Raw genomic sequence first — 12,792 nt, 5'->3', positions numbered from 1 at the left:
ACCAGCCTTGCATCCCAGGGATGAAGCCCACTTGATCATGGTGGATAAGCTTTTTGATGTGCTGCTGGATTCGGTTTGCCAGTATTTTATTGAGGATTTTTGCATCAATGTTCATCAGGGATATTACTCTAAAATTCTCTTTTTTTGTTGTGTCTTTGTCAGGCTTTGGTATCAGGACGATGCTGGCCTCATAAAATGTGTTAGGGAGGATTCCCTCTTTTTCTATCAATTGGAATAGTTTCAGAAGGAATGGTACCAGCTTCTCCTTGTACCTCTGGTAGAATTCGGCTGTGAATCCATCTGGTCCTGGACTTTTTTTGGTTGGTAGGCTATTAATTATTGCCTCAATTTCAGAGCCTGTTATTGGTCTATTCAGAGATTCAACTTCTTCCTGGTTTAGTCTTGGGAGAGTGTATGTGTTGAGGAATTTATCCATTTCTTCTAGATTTTCTAGTTTATTTGCTTAGAGGTGTTTATAGTATTCTCTGATGGTAGTTGTATTTCTGTGGGATCAGTGGTGATATGCCCTTCATCACTTTTTATTGCATCTATTTGATTCTTCCCTCTTTTATTAGTCTTGCTAGTGGTCTATCAATTTTGTTGATCTTTTCGAAAAACCACCTCCTGGATTCACTGATTTTTTGAAGGGTTTTTTGTGTCTCTATCTCCTTCAGTTCTGCTCTGATCTTAGTTATTTCTTGCCTTCTGCTAGCTTTTGAATGTGTTTGCTCTTGCTTCTCTAGTTCTTTCAATTCTGATGTTAGGATGTCAATTTTAGATCTTTCCTGCTTTCTCTTGTGGGCATTTAGTGCTATAAATTTCCCTCTGCACGCTGCTTTAAATGTGTCCCAGAGATTCTGGTATGTTGTCTCTTTGTTCTCACTAGTTTCAAAGAACATCTTTATTTCTGCCTTCATTTCATTATGTACCCAGTAGTCATTCAGGAGCAGGTTGTTCAGTTTCCATGTAGTTGAGTGGTTTTGAGTGAGTTTCTTAATCCTGAGTTCTAGTTTGATTGCACTGTGGTCTGAGAGACAGTTTGTTATAATTTCTGTTCTTTTACATTTGCTGAGGAGAGCTTTACTTCCAACTATGTGGTCAATTTTGGAATAAGGGCAATGTGGTGCTGAGAAGAATGTATATTCTGTTGATTTGTGGTGGAGAGTTCTGTAGTTGTCTATTGGGTCCTCTTGGTGCAGAGCTGAGTTCAATTCCTGGATATCCTTGTTAACTTTCTGTCTCGTTGATCTGTCTAAGGTTGACAGTGGGGTGTTAAAGTCTCCCATTATTATTGTGTGGGAGTCTAAGTCTCTTTGTAGGTCTCTAAGGACTTGCTTTATGAATCTGGGTGCTCCTGTATTGGGTGCCTATATGTTTAGGATAATTAGCTCTTCTTGTTGAATTGATCTCTTTACCACTATGTAATGGCCTTGTCTCTTTTGATCTTTTTTGGTTTAAAGTCTGTTTTATCAGAGACTAGGATTGCAACCCCTGCCTTTTTTTGTTTTCCATTTGCTTGGTAGATCTTCCTCCATCCCTTTATTTTGAGTCTATGTGTGTCTCTGCACGTGAGATGGGTTTCCTGAATACAGTACACTGATGGGTCTTGACTCCTTATCCAATTTGCCAGTCTGTGTCTTTTGATTGGAGCATTTAGCCCATTTACATTTAAAGTTAATATTGTTATGTGTGAATCTGATCCTGTCATTATGATGTTAGTTCGTTATTTTGCTCGTTAGTTGATGCAGTTTCTTCCTAGCCTCGATGGTCTTTACAATTTGGCATGTTTTTGCAGTGGCTGGTACCGGTTGTTCCTTTCCATGTTTAGTGCTTCTTTCAGGAGCTCTTGTAGGGCAGGCCTGGTGGTGACAAAATCTCTCAGCATTTGCTTGTCTGTAAAGTATTTTATTTCTCCTTCACTTATGAAGCTTAGTTTGGCTGGATAGGAAATTCTGGGTTGAAAACTCTTTTCTTTAAGAATGTTGAATATTGTCCCCCACTCTCTTCTGGCTTGTAGAGTTTCTGCCGAGAGATTCGCTGTTAGTCTGATGGGCTTCCCCTTGTGGGTAACCCGACCTTTGTCTCTGGCTGCCCTTAACATTTTTTCCTTCATTTCAACTTTGGTGAATCTGACAATTATGTGTCTTGGAGTTGCTCTTCTCGAGGAGTATCTTTGTGGCATTCTCTGTATTTCCTGAATGTGAATGTTGGCCTGCCTTGCTAGGTTGGGGAAGTTCTCCTGGATAATATCTTGCAGAGTGTTTTCCAACTTGGTTCCATTCTCCCCGTCACTTTCAGGTACACCAGTCAGACATAGCTTTGGTCTTTTCACATAGTCCCATATTTCTTGGAGGCTTTGTTTGTTTCCTTTTACTCTTTTTTCTCTAAACTTCTCTTCTCGCTTCATTTCATTCATTTGATCTTCAATCACTGATACCCTTTCTTCCAGTTGATCGAATCGGCTAGTGAAGCTTGTGCATTCGTCATGTAGTTCTCTTGCCATGTTTTTCACCTCCATCAGGTCATTTAAGGACTTCTCTACACTGTTTATTCTAGTTCGCCATTCGTCTAATCTTTTTTCAATGTTTTTAGCTTCTTTGCAGTGGGTTTGAACTTCCTCCTTTAGCTCAGAGAAGTTTGATCATCTGAAGCCTTCTTCTCTCAACTAGTCAAAGTCATTCTCCATCCAGCTTTGTTCTGCTGCTGGCAAGGAGCTGCATTCCTTTGGAGGGGGAGAGGCGCTCTGATTTTTAGAATTTTCAGCTTTTCTGCTCTGTTTTTTCCCCATCTTTGTGGTTTTATCTACCTTTGGTCTTTGATGATGGTGACGTACAGATGGGGTTTTGATGTGGATGTCCTTTCTGTTTGTTAGTTTTCCTTCTAACAGTCAGGACCTTCAGCTGCAGGTCTGTTGGAGTTTGCTGGAGGTCCATTCCAGACCCTGTTTGCCTGGGTATCAGCAGCAGAGGCTGCAGAACAGCACATATTGCTCAACAGCAAATGTTGCTGCCTGATCATTCCTCTGGAACCTTCATCTCAGAGGGGCACCCGGCCATATGAGGTATCAGTCTGCCCCTACTGGAGGGTGCATCCCAGTTAGGTTACTCGGGGGTCAGGGACCCACTTGAGGGGGCAGTCTGTCCGTTCTCAGATCTGAAACTCCTTGCTGGGAGAATCACTACTCACTTCAAAGCTGTCAGACAGGGACATTTAAGTCTGCAGAGGTTTCTGCTGCCTTTTGTTTGGCTATGCCATGCCCCTAGAAGTGGAGTCTACAGAGGCAGGCAGGCCTCCTTGAGCTGTGGTGGGCTCCACCCAGTTCGAGCTTCCTGGCTGCTTTGTTTACCTACTCAAGCCTCAGCAATGGTGGACGCCCCTCCCCCAGCCTCACTGCTATCTTGCAGATGGATCTCAGACTGCTGTGCTAGCAATGAGTGAGGATCCGTGGGGGTGGGACCGTCTGAGCCAGGTGTGGGATATAATCTCCTGGTGTGACATTTGCTAAGACCATTGGAAAAGATCAGTATTTGGGTGAAGGTGACCCGATTTTCCAGGTGCCATCCGTCACCACTTCCCTTGGCTAGGAAAGGGAATTTCCTGACCCCTTGCACTTCTCAGGTGAGGCGATGCCTCACCCTGCTTCGGCTTATGCTCAGTGGGCTGCACCCACTGTCCTGCCCCCACTGTCTGACAAGCCCCAGTGAGATGAACCTGGTACCTCAGTTGGAAATGCAGAGATCACCTGTCTTCAGGGTCGCTCGTGCTGGGAGCTGTAGACTGGAGCTGTTCCTATTCGGCTATCTTGGAACCACAAACAGTAAGTTTTTCTTAAATTTTTTCCTTTACCTTTTTGTTTGACTTATAGGGGTTTAAGTATTCTGTATTATCTTGTTTTTATTAAACCTGTTCTAGAAATAAACTTGTTGTCTCTGGAGAATGTTCAGTTTTTTCAACCTATTTGTTGGTCTGAACCAGCGTTGCACTGGTATTATTTCAGTAAAACTACACAACCTTACTAAAATCCTTTCAGGACACTTAACTCTAAGATTAAATTACATTTCAATAAATATTAATCACTGTAAGTAACAAAATAATTGTCTCATTCAATGGGCCATTAATTTCAAGTGATTTCTAATAAACTTCTAGGATAAAAAAATTTGGACTGTCTCAGCATATGGTCACAGTCTGACTTGTAATATCTGTATCTTATAAAAAATGAATACGTTTATATTTCCTGTTCATTTGTTCAGTTTTTCTCAGCTGATGAGCAGATAGAGATGAAAACTAGTTATTGAATCTGTACTAGTCTCATCAACCTACTAAAAAAATTGAGGCCTGACAGACTCATATCCTGTCTAACCCAGATAATCATCCAACCTTCTGAATTTCCTTGGCAATGGACATCTGTTTTTGTTTTTTTTATTATACTTTAAGTTTTAGGGTACATGTGCACAATGTGCAGGTTTGTTACATATGTATCCACGTGCCGTGTTGGTGTTCTGCACTCATTAACTCGTCATTTAGCATTAGGTATATGTCCTAATGCTGTCCCTCCCCCCTCCCCCCACCCCACAACAGTCACCGGAATGTGAGGTTCCCCTTCCTGTGTCCATGTGTTCTCATTGTTCAATTCCCACCTATGACTGAGAACATGCGGTGTTTGGTTTTTTGTCCTTGCGATAGTTTACTGAGAATGATGGTTTCCAGTTTCATCCATGTCCCTACAAAGGACATGAACTCATCATTTTTTATGGCTGCGTAGTATTCCATGGTGTATATGTGCCACATTTTCTTAATCCAGTCTATCATTGTTGGACATTTGGGTTGGTTCCAAGTCTTTGCTATTGTGAATAGTGCCGCAGTAAACATACGTGTGCATGTGTCTTTATAGCAGCATGATTTATAGTCCTTTGGGTATATACCCAGTAATGGGATGGCTGGGTCAAATGGTATTTCTAGTTCTAGATCCCTGAGGAATCGCCACACTGACTTCCACAATGGTTGAACTAGTTTACAGTCCCACCAACAGTGTAAAAGTGTTCCTATTTCTCCACATCCTCTCCAGCACCTGTTGTTTCCTGACTTTTTAATGATGGCCATTCTAACTGGTGTGAGATGGTATCTCACTGTGGTTTTGATTTGCATTTCTCTGATGGCCATGATGATGAGCATTTTTTCATGTGTTTTTTGGCTGCATAAATGTTTCTTTTGAGAAGTATCTGTTCATGTCCTTCGCCCACTTTTTGATGGGGTTGTTTTTTTCTTGTAAATTTGTTTGAGTTCATTGTAGATTCTGGATATTAGCCCTTTGTCAGATGAGTAGGTTGCGAAAATTTTCTCCCATTTTGTAGGTTACCTGTTCACTCAGATGGTAGTTTCTTTTGCTGTGCAGAAGCTCTTTAGTTTAATTAGATCCCATTTGTCAATTTTGGCTTTTGTTGCCATTGCTTTTGGTGTTTTAGACATGAAGTCCTTGCCCACGCCTGTGTCCTGAATGGTATTGCCTAGGTTTTCTTCTAGGGTTTTTATGGTTTTAGGTCTAACACATAAGTCTTTAATCCATCTTGAATTAATTTTTGTATATGATGTAAGAAAGGGATCCAGTTTCAGCTTTCTACATATGGCTAGCCAGTTTTCCCAGCACCATTTATTAAATAGGGAATCCTTTTACCATTGCTTGTTTTTGTCAGGTTTGTCAAAGATCAGATAGTTGTAGTTATGCGGCATTATTTCTGAGGGCTCTGTTCTGTTCCATTGATCTATGTCTCTGTTGTGGTACCAGTACCATGCTGTTTTGGTTACTGTAGCATTGTATAGTTTGAAGTCAGGTAGCATGATGCCTCCAGCTTTGTTCTTTTGGCTTAGGATTGACTTGGCAATGCGGGCTCTTTTTTGGTTCCATGTGAACTTTAAAGTAGTTTTTTCCAATTCTGTGAAGAAAGTCATTGGTAGCTTGATGGGGATGGCATTAAATCTAGAATCTATAAATTACCTTGGGCAGTATGGCCATTTTCACGATATTGGTTCTTCCAACCCATGAGCATGGAATGTTCTTCCATTTGTTTGTATCCTCTTTTATTTCATTGAGCAGTGGTTTGTAGTTCTCCTTGAAGAGGTCCTTCACATCCCTTGTAAGTTGGATTCCTAGGTATTTTATTCTCTTTGAAGCAATTGTGAATGGAAGTTCACTCATGATTTGGCTCTCTGTTTGTCTGTGATTGGTGTACAAGAATGCTTGTGATTTTTGTACATTGATTTTGTATCCTGAGACTTTGCTGAAGTTGCTAATCAACCTAAGGAGATTTTGGGCAGAGACAGTGGGGTTTTCTAGATATACAATCATGTCATCTGCAAACAGGGACAATTTGACTTCCTCTTTTCCTAATTGAATACCCTTTATTTCCTTCTCCTGCCTGATTGCCCTGGCCAGAACTTCCAGCACTATGTTGAATAGGAGTGGTGAGAGAGGGCATCCCTGTCTTGTGCCAGTTTTCAAAGGGAATGCTTCCAGTTTGCCCTTTCAGTATGATTGGCTGTGGGTTTGTCATAGATAGCTCTTATTATTTTGAGATACGTCCCATCAATATCTAATTTATTGAGAATTTTTAGCATGAAGGGTTGTTGAATTTTGTCAAATGCCTTTTCTGCATCTATTGAGGTAATCATGTGGTTTTTGTCTTTGGTTCTGTTTATATGCTGGATTACATTTATTGATTTGCGTATGTTGAACCAGCCTTGCATCCCAGGGATGAAGCCCACTTGATCATGGTGGATAAGCTTTTTGATGTGCTGCTGGATTCGGTTTGCCAGTATTTTATTGAGGATTTTTGCATCAATGTTCATCAAGGACATTGGTCTGAAATTCTCTTTTTTTGTGTGTCTCTGCCAGACTTTGGTATCAGGATGATGCTGGCCTCAAAAAATGTGTTAGGGAGGATTCCCTCTTTTTCTATCTATTGGAATAGTTTCAGAAGGAATGGTCCCAGTTCCTCCTTGTACCTCTGGTAGAATTCGGCTGTGAATCCATCAGGTCCTGGACTCTTTTTGGTTGGTAAGCTATTGATTATTGCCACAATTTCAGAGCCTGTTATTGGTCTATTCAGAGATTCAACTTCTTCCTGGTTTAGTCTTGGGAGGGTGTATTTGTTGAGGAATTTATCCATTTCTTCTAGATTTTCTAGTTTATTTGCATAGAGGTGTTTGTAGTATTCTCTGATGGTAGATTGTATTTCTGTGGGATCGGTGGTGATATCCCCTTTTTCATTTTTTATTGCATCTACTTGATTCTTCGCTCTTTTCTTCTTTAGTAGTCTTGCTAGCAGTCTATCAATTTTGTTGATCTTTTCAAAAAACCAGCTCCTGGATTCATTAATTTTTTGAAGGGTTTTTTGTGTCTCTATTTCCTTCAGTTCTGTTCTGATTTTAGTTATTTCTAGCCTTCTGCTAGCTTTTGAATGTGTTTGCTCCTGCTTTTCTAGTTCCTTTAATTGTGATGTTAGGGTGTCAATTTTAGATCTTTCCTGCTTTCTCTTGTGGGCATTTAGTGCTATAAATTTCCCTCTACACACTGCTTTGAATGTGTCGCAGAGATTCTGATATGTTGTGTCTTTGTTCTCGTTGGTTTCAAAGAACATCTTTATTTCTGCCTTCATTTCATTATGTACCCAATAGTCATTCAGGAGCAGGTTGTTCAGTTTCCATGTAGTTGAGCGGTTTTGAGTGAGTTTCTTAATCCTGAATTCTAGTTTGATTGCACTGTGGTCTGAGAGAGAGTTTCTTATAATTTCTCTTCTTTTACATTTGCTGAGGAGAGCTTTACTTCCAACTATGTGGTCAATTTTGGAATAGGTGTGGTGTGGTGCTGAAAAAAATGTATATTCTGTTGATTTGGGGTGGACAGTTCTGTAGATGTCTATTAGGTCCACTTGGTGCAGAGCTGAGTTCAATTCCTGGGTATCCTTGTTAACTTTCTGTCTCGTTGATCTGTCTAATGTTGACAGTGGAGTGTTAAAATCTCCCATTATTATTGTGTGGGAGTTTAAGTCTCTTTGTAGGACTTGCTTTATGAATCTGGGTGCTGCTGTATTGGGTGCATATATATTTGGGATAGTTAGCTCTTCTTGTTGAATTGATCCCTTTACCATTATGTAATGGCCTTCTTTGTCTCTTTTGATCTTTGTTGGTTTAAAGTCTATTTTATCAGAGACTAGGATTGCAACCCCTGCCTTTTTTGTTTTCCATTTGCTTGATAGATCTTCCTCCGTGGCTTTATTTTGAGTCTATGTGTGTCTCTGCACGTGAGATGGGTTTCCTGAATACAGCACACTGATGGGTCTTGACTCCTTGTCCAATTTGCCAGTCTGTGTCTTTTAATTGGAGCATTTAGCCCATTTACATTTAAAGTTAATATTGTTATGTGTGAATTTGATCCTGTCATTATGATGTTAGTTCGTTATTTTGCTCGTTAGTTGATGCAGTTTCTTCCTAGCCTCGATGGTCTTTACAATTTGGCATGTTTTTGCAGTGGCTGGTACCGGTTGTTTCTTTCCATGTTTAGTGCTTCCTTCAGGAGCTCTTGTAGGGCAGGCCTGGTGGTGACAAAATCTCTCAGCATTTGCTTGTCTGTAAAGTATTTTATTTCTCCTTCACTTATGAAGCTTAGTTTGGCTGGATATGAAATTCTGGGTTGAAAACTCTTTTCTTTAAGAATGTTGAATATTGTCCCCCGCTCTCTTCTGGCTTGTACAGTTTCTGCTGAGAGATCAGCTGTTAGTCTGATGGGCTTCCCTTTGTGGGTAACCCGACCTTTCTCTCTGGCTGCCCTTAACCTTTTTTCCTTCATTTCAACTTTGGTGAATCTGACAATTATGTGTCTTGGAGTTGCTCTTCTCGAGAAGTATCTTTGTGGCGTTCTCTGTCTTTCCTGAATCTGAATGTTGGCCTGCCTTGCTAGATTGGGGAAGTTCTCCTGGATAATATTCTGCAGAGTGTTTTCCAACTTGGTTCCATTCTCCCCGTCACTTTCAGGTACACCAATCAGACGTAGGTTTGGTCTTTTCACATAGTCCCATATTTCTTGGAGGCTTTGTTCATTTCTTTTTATTCTTTTTTCTCTAAACTTCCCTTCTTGCTTCATTTCATTCATTTCATCTTCCTTCACGGATACCCTTTCTTCCAGTTGATCGCATCGGCTACTGAGGCTTCTGCAATCTTCACGTAGTTCTCGAAACTTGGCTTTCAGCTCCATCAGCTCCTTTAAGGCCTTCTCTGCATTGGTTATCTTAGTTATACATTCATCTATTTTTTTTTTTCAAAGTTTTTAACTTCTTTGCCATTGGTTTGAATTTTCTCCCATAGCTCGTAGTAGTTTGATAGTCTGAAGCCTTCTTGTCTCAACTCATCAAAGTCATCCTCCGTCCAGCTTTGTTCTGTTGCTGGTGAGGAACTGTGTTCCTTTGGAGGAGGAGAGGTGCTCTGCTTTTTAGAGTTTCCAGTTTTTCTGCTCTGTTTTCTCCCCATCTTTGTAGGTTTTTCTACTTTTGGTCTTTGATGATGGTGATGTACAGATGGGTTTTTGGTGTGGGTGTCCTTTCTGTTTGTTAGTTTTCCTTCTACCAGACAGGACCCTCAGCTGCAGGTCTGTTGGAGTTTGCTAGAGGTCCACTCCAGACCCTGTTTGGCTGGGTGTCAGCAGCGGTGGCTGCAGAACAGCGGATTTTCGTGAGACCACAAATTCAGCTGTCTGATCATTCCTCTGGAAGTTTTGTCTCAGAGGAGTACCCAGCCGAGTGAGGTTTCAGTCTGTCCCTACTGGGGGGTGCCTCCCAGTTAGGCTGCTCGGGGGTCAGGGACCCACTTTAGGAGACAGTCTGCCCGTTCTCAGATCTCCAGCTGCATGCTGGGAGAGCCACTACTCTCTTCAAAGCTGTCAGATGGGGACATTTAAGTCTGCAGAGGTTGCTGCTGACTTTTTGTTTGTGCCCTGCCCCCAGAGGTGGAGCCTACAGAGGCAGGCAGGCCTCCTTGAGCTGTGGTGGGCTCCACCCAGTTTGAGCTTCCTGGCTGCTTTGTTTACCTAAGCAAGCCTGGGCAATGGCGGGCACCCCTCTGCCAGCCTCGCTGCCGCCTTGCAGTTTGATCTCAGACTGCTGTGCTAGCAATCAGGGAGACTCCGTGGGTGTAGGACCCTCCCAGCCAGGTGCAGGACACAATCTCCTGGTGTGCCGTTTTCCAAGCCCATTGGAAAAGCGCAGTATTAGGGTGGGACCTACCCGATTTTCCAGGTGGACATCTGTTTTTAAGAGTGAATACTGAAGATGTTTGTTTCACCAAGTTTTTAGAGTGTGAATTTAAATTACACATGCACACTTAAATGTCAATAGTTTCACATTTGAGAACTGAAATTAAGTAGTAGTCTTTGTACACACTTTAAAAACCACCTACCAGTTCAGTTAAAATTGTAGGTCTATTAACACTGAAATTACTTTGCTTGTGTACTGTTATATCCAGTGCAGCTACACCACATTGTCGATTCAGAGCCAAGGGATTTTATAGATTTTAAAGTCCTTTTATTTGACATACCACAAAGTCATTTAATGAAGGTTAAGGAATAGTGATCAAAACATTTATCTAGTTAATAATGCGAGCCATACTATTACCAAAGTTCTACAGAAGTTCAAACACAATGATTCATTTCTTGTCATCCATTTGTCCCTATTTATAATATTAAAGCATAACTCAAAAGTATATGGTTACTATCCCTTTAGTAACCCATAAAATGTTGGAAGATATTTAGATGTTCTTTAGATTTTTGAAAATTAAGCAGTGTTTAGAATACACTTGGGTAATGTCAACATTTTTGGAAATATGATGTGCAGACAGACCTTAATTTTACTTGTATGTGACCTAGGAATACCCTCTATAGCATTTGCCTTGGAACTGCTGCTTCTTCAGCTGGGTGCTAAAGACCTTCACCTTCCTTCTTGGACCATCCCTTACTTCCCATTTCAAGCCAGTAATGCTAAGGAGGACATATAAGTGGCAACAGGAAAGGTAGGGGACAGTTTTGCCAGTTAGCCCTCCTTCACCCTCTGCCCCATTTCAGACACTTTCATTAGCAACATCCCTGCTCACATCATAAGGCCCATTCTGTTCCTTACCCATGCACAGCTCAAGTTTCTGCAACAAACACTGGCATACTTTCTGTAAAGTTTCCCCGTAAAACACTGACCAGTTTAACTTCAGTTGCTTTCTGAGTCTCGGTTGCCACTGCCTGACAGGAGTGAGAATTTATTCTCTGATCTCACCAGCAGGGTGCAGTAGGAAGAAAAGTTGCCCTATAATTTCTTGGAGTACAGAACACATACAGATACGGTTTGGTTCTGTACCACTGCTTACCTTTCAGGGCCCCTATGGTTTGAGTAAGCTTTGGGGGCACAAACTAAGAAGGTTAACACCAAGAGTATTGTTTGCATGGGTAAATATTACTAAAAGTCAACATACAAGTGAACTTTTAGAGCATATTTTTTATTTGGGAACTACCTGAAATACCCAGAAAACTATGCCACCACTTTAACAATCCAAGGACTTCAAATATTTTCTAAAACCCTCTCTACCCAAGTAGACATGCAAACTTTGATCTGAATTTCCTGATGTTTCCTCATTTTTCTTTTTGTTTTTGTTTTGTTTTTTGAGACAGAGTCCTTGCTCTGTTGCCCAGGCTGGAGTGCAGAGGCGAGATCTTGGCTTACTGCAACCTCTGCCTCCTGGGTTCAAGCAATTCTGCTGCCTCAGCCTCCCCGAGTGGCTCGGGTTACAGACACATGCCACCATGCCCAGCTAAGTTTTGTATTTTTAGTAGAGACGGGGTTTCACCATGTTGGCCAGGCTGGTCTCGAACTCATGACATCGTGATCCACCCATCTCAGCCTCCCAAAGTGCTGGGATTTACAGGGGGTGAGCCACCACGACCGGCCTTCCTCATTTATCTATAAATAATTTTAGATAGTAGGGTAAATGGAGCCCTTATTTACAGGAATTTGAAAAGCTCATATTCTTTTGAGAAATGTTTTCCCAGGCAAATTTCTAATGCAGCTACTCCTCTACTTTTGAAATGTCCATCCTCAGCTCAAAAGAAAGCACACTGCAATTTAGATTCTTTTTTAAAAAAAAATTAAGTTTAAATTGGAAAGGGATAGTTTTAGCTTGTTCCACCTGAAATCTTGCTGATAAGCAAATTCAACTACATTTCTATCCAAAAGAGTTCCTTTAAAAAGTCTGACTTACAGCCAGGCGTGGTGGCTCATGCCTGTAATCCCAGCACTTTGGGAGGCCAAGGCGGGCAGATCCCCTGAGGTCAGGAGTTCGAGACCAGCGTGGCCAACATGGTGAAACCCCATCTCTACTAAAAATAAAAAATTAGCCGGGCGTAATGGTGCACATCTGTAATCCCAGCTACTTGGGAGGCCAAGGCAGGAGAATCGCTTGAACCCAGAAGGCAGAGGTTGCAGTGAGCTGAGATCGTGCCATTGCACTCCAGCCTGGGCGACAGAGTGAAACTCCGTCTCAAAAAAGAAAGAAGAAAAAAAAAAAGTCTTATTTACAATAATAATTCCTGTTTCCATTTCTTCATGCAAATCTCAAATAATAAACCTGCTCTTGGCAAGTTGCAGCTAATCTCCAGTTTATTTTACTGTACATAGTTGTATATTTAAATTTTCTTAATATTGTGAACATTTAACATCTCAACCCATCTGAAATGACTGTTCTCTTCTGATGGTGAAAGCTTCACAG

At 41.3% G+C, this 12,792-nt stretch overlaps 1 long non-coding RNA gene across 1 annotated transcript in view; it reads left to right on the top strand.

Moving 5' to 3' along the window:
* The first annotated feature begins 1,992 nt into the window (after positions 1-1,992).
* LOC129487573 (uncharacterized) overlaps positions 1,993-12,792 on the top strand; it is a 61,691-nt gene continuing 50,891 nt past the window's right edge. Inside the window, exon 1 of the long non-coding RNA XR_008659373.2 lies at positions 1,993-3,817. This is a non-coding gene — a long non-coding RNA (uncharacterized lncRNA). The remainder of the gene's footprint in view (positions 3,818-12,792) is intronic.

Source organism: Symphalangus syndactylus, chromosome 8 (assembly GCF_028878055.3).
Source record: "Symphalangus syndactylus isolate Jambi chromosome 8, NHGRI_mSymSyn1-v2.1_pri, whole genome shotgun sequence".
In the NCBI taxonomy this organism is placed as follows: Eukaryota; Metazoa; Chordata; class Mammalia; order Primates; family Hylobatidae; genus Symphalangus; species Symphalangus syndactylus.
Note: the sequence above shows the minus strand (reverse complement) of the source record. Positions and strands in the feature narration are given on the sequence as shown.